This window comes from Carlito syrichta, unplaced genomic scaffold (assembly GCF_000164805.1).
Source record: "Carlito syrichta isolate Samal-C Ts95f unplaced genomic scaffold, Tarsius_syrichta-2.0.1 Scaffold308806, whole genome shotgun sequence".
Classification (NCBI taxonomy): Eukaryota; Metazoa; Chordata; class Mammalia; order Primates; family Tarsiidae; genus Carlito; species Carlito syrichta.
Genome location: NW_007252902.1, coordinates 725,031 through 728,926, shown reverse-complemented (window position 1 = coordinate 728,926; position 3,896 = coordinate 725,031). Strand labels below are relative to the sequence as shown.

Genomic DNA, 3,896 nt, shown 5'->3' with positions numbered 1-3,896 from the left:
CGGTGGCCGGGAGCGGCCACTGCACTCCAGTCTGGGCGACAGAGTGAGACTCCAACTCAAAAAAAAAAAAGAATCAATGCTTTAGAGTGTTTTCTAAGTGTCTGATGCCACCTCACGGGTGGGATCTGGACTGTCAAAGAAGATAGACTATTCCAATTGCTAAGAAATTATATAACGTCATTCTGAAATTCCCCTCCCCCCTTTCTTCAGGTTTTAACATTTTTATTTGCATATTTTTAAAATTGTGCGTTCCAATAATTAAAATCATTTGAACAAAAAAGGCACTCTGATTAAACTGCATTTTATAGCCTGCAGGACACCTTGGGCCAGCTTGATTTTTTTTTTTTTCTGAGTTGGAGTCTCACTCTGTCACCCAGACCAGAGTGCAGTGGTACACTCCCAACCACCGCAGCCTTGACCTGCTGGGCTCCGGTGATCCTTCTGCCTCAGCCTTCCAAGTAGCCAGAACTATAGGCATGTACTACCACGCCTGGCTAATTTTTGATTTATTATAGAGATGAGGTCTCACCAAGACCTGGTGGGTCTCGAACCCGTGGATTCAGGCAAGCCACTCACCTAGGCTTCCCAAAGTGCTGAGATGACAGGCTGAGCCACTGAGCCCGGCCAAGGGCCTGCTTGATTTACTTTAGATTTCACTGTCATCCCACCCCACTTCCTCCTTCACCAACATGCAAGCTCTTCCTTCGCTGCCAGGCACACAGGCAAATGGGAGAGGCAGGCGCAGCCTTCATTGTGAGCAGTTCTTTGATGTGAAAAGGGGCAGCACAGTCATTTAAACCTGATCCAACATCTTTGCATCTTACAAAGTTAAACAACTAAAAAAAGTAAAATAAGAAGGCAATGCTTGTGGAATGTACAGTGCATACTGGCAGCACTGGCCTCATTACGATACGCCTGCTTGCTTCTCCTGTTTGATCATCTCTTTGAAAGGCAGTGGATTTTTCTCTTGTGTTTCTGTCTTCTTCAATTTCAACTTATTGAATTTCTCGATCTCAGCCATATCGGGTTTGTCAAACATGGTCACAGAGGGAGCAGAGAGAGGCGTTTGAGCAAGCAGAATCTGGTCTGTGCAGTGGTCAACACCGAGTCTGAAACATCCCCTCTTTTAACATTTAAGTAACTCCTAAAAAGCTACTCTTCCAGGAAGCTTGTGCAGTCTCTCTAAAATTGAGGTTTCAAGTGGCTCCTGGTTATTTCTTAGCCAAATAGTCACCTTTTGTAATCACTCACAAAACATGTAGCAACATCTGTTCCTTTGCTTGGCTCTAAACTAACATCAGCTGAGTGGATTCTGAACTGTTGAAGTTCCGATGAAGAAACAGAGCAACAGGGATGTGAAATTTGCCTAAGAACCCACAGCTAATAAGAAGTAGAAGTGGGATTTGAACTCTGGCCTTAGGCCTTAATGAGTTGAGAGCCAGGGTTTTGACCACTAAATGGGGATAGGATAAATAAATTAGTTAACTGATCCTGGTAAGTAGTAAAAGCCCAATAAATAGAGGCTCTGGTTGTGATTTTCTTATTATTCCAAAAGAGACTTAAGATGATTCACTCATCTTTAGGATTATTTTTATAACCTCTGTAGAGCTATAAAACTACAGACATGAAATGAGTAACTATTATGTCCCTCATATTGTTAGAGAAAAGGGAAGCATATGTAGGAGATTTATAAAAAGCTAAAGAGGAGGACAAAATTACACAACTTTGTTCTAGAAATTTAACAAGCATGTATTCACCTGCCACTAAGTGCGGACTGCTGTTCCTGAAAGCAAGATGGCGGTCAGAATAAGACATTCACACTGCCTTCAGTAAAGCTTATAACCTAGCATTGATCACAGACAAATGCCTAAAAATATCAGCTAGAGGCAGGGAGAACAAAGTGGGCCTTCCTGGTGGGGCTGGCTAGAATCACAGTTGCAATTTAACATCCTGATGTTTGGGCGTTTGGTGTGTGCAGCGGTTAAGAGCATGGAATTGGAGCCACACATACCCAGGACCCAACCACCACCCTGCTACTAGGTAGCTAGGTGATGGTGGACAAATTCTATAGTCTCCCTATGCCCTGTTTTTGTTTTTTATTGTTAAAAAGCAAGCAAATTCCTGTGTCTTCGTTTTCTTGGGCTGCCATAACAAAATGCCACTGACTGGGTGGCTTAAATAGAAATCTATCTTCTCACATTTCAGAGGCTGGAAGCCCAAGAGCAAAGTGTCCTCTGAGGTGGTTTTTCCTGAAGCCTCCTTCCTTGACTTCAGATGGCTGCCTTCTCCCTGTGTCCTCTCATGGTCTTTCCTCTGCATTTCTCTGGTCTCTCTGTGCTTCCAAATTTCCTCTTCTTATAAGGAAATTAGTCAGATTGGATTAGTGCCCACTCTAATGGCCTCCTTTTAACTTAATCACCTCTTTAAACACCCTATCTTCAAATGCAGTCACATTCTGAGTTACCTGGACTTAGATTTTTCAACATATGAATTTCGGGGAACACTATTCATCTCGGAACAGCCTGCTTCATAATATTTAATGAAAATTAAAATAAATAAATCACTTAGCAAGGTACCTACCAGATAATTAGCATTCAATAAATGGGCAAACTATCTAGGATGATGAAAATGTTCTCTATCTTCATTATACAGGTCAAAACTCAGTGAATTGTGCACTTAAAAATGCGTATTTGAGCCGAGCTCAGTGGCTCAGCCTGTAATCCTGCGCCTTGGGAGGCTGAGGTGAGTGGATTGCCTGAGCCCACGGGTTCGAGACCCACCTGGGTAACTTGGTGAGCCCTCATCTCTACAATAAATAAAAAATTAACCAGGCGTGGTAGCGCACACCTGTAATTCCAGCTACTCGGAAGGCTGAGGCGGAAGAATCGCCGGAGCCCAGCAGGTTGAGGCTGCAGTGACCAGGAGTGGCCACTCCACTCCAGTCTGGGTAACAGAGTGGACTCCAACTCAAAAAAAAAATGCGTATTTAATTGTGACTATATTATATTTCAATAAAGCTGATTTTAAAATATTAAATTACTACCTATCAACCTCTCAACCTCAAGTACTTCCTTCAGAAACATTTTAAACCATCTTTAAAGGTATAACAAATCTGTTAGCATGAACCCTCCATGATTAATTACTCCCAGAACACTCCCAAGTAGGATTATCCTAGAATGCAGAGCTAAGAAGTCTTATGCCGCAAGTCTTTGCATCTTTTAGTATCTCCAAAACTAAATTACCCGACAAGATGTGTTTCCTGGGAATGTGTCATCCTCTCAAGAACTTTTGAGAAGTGTAATTTTCCAAAAAAAGCAGAGCTTCCAGCATGTGACTTTGATATGAATGGAGGACCCCAAGTATTTAAATTCACAGGCTTTTTTAAGTGCCAGTTGCTCTATGAGACTTGGTACAAAGATTCTTACCAAGTCTCATTTGAAATGAAAATGAAATATATTAAAAAGTTTTTTCCTCAGTAGATTTTTGAATAGCATCCAAGACAAATTATGAAAGAAATAACATGCCCTGAGGAATTGAAATGTCGAAATGTCAGCCTTGGTTTAAGTCTGCATTTGTTGTTGGGGCCTGGGAAGGATTTCCAAGTTAATTTTGATCATAAAACCTTAGAGGTGGAGTTCTGCTAACAATAAAAACAGTAGTAAAATTACCAGGAACTTAATTCTTCCTTTTTTTTTTTTAGTTGGAGTTTCACTCCATCACCCAAACTGGAGTGCAGTGGCCGCTCCTGGCCACCGCAGCCTCGACCCACGGGGCTCCAGCAATCCTTCCGCCTCAGCCTTCCAAGTAGCCAGAATTACAGGCGCGCGCTACCACATCCAGCTGATTTTTTGATTTATTGTAGAGATGAGGGCTCGTCAAGTTGCCCAGGCGGGTCT

At 42.3% G+C, this 3,896-nt stretch overlaps 1 pseudogene; it reads right to left on the bottom strand.

Annotated features, from left to right (window-relative positions):
• Positions 1-904: 904 nt before the first annotated feature.
• Positions 905-1,054, bottom strand: LOC110596341 (annotated as a pseudogene).
• Between the last annotated feature and the right edge of the window lie 2,842 nt (positions 1,055-3,896).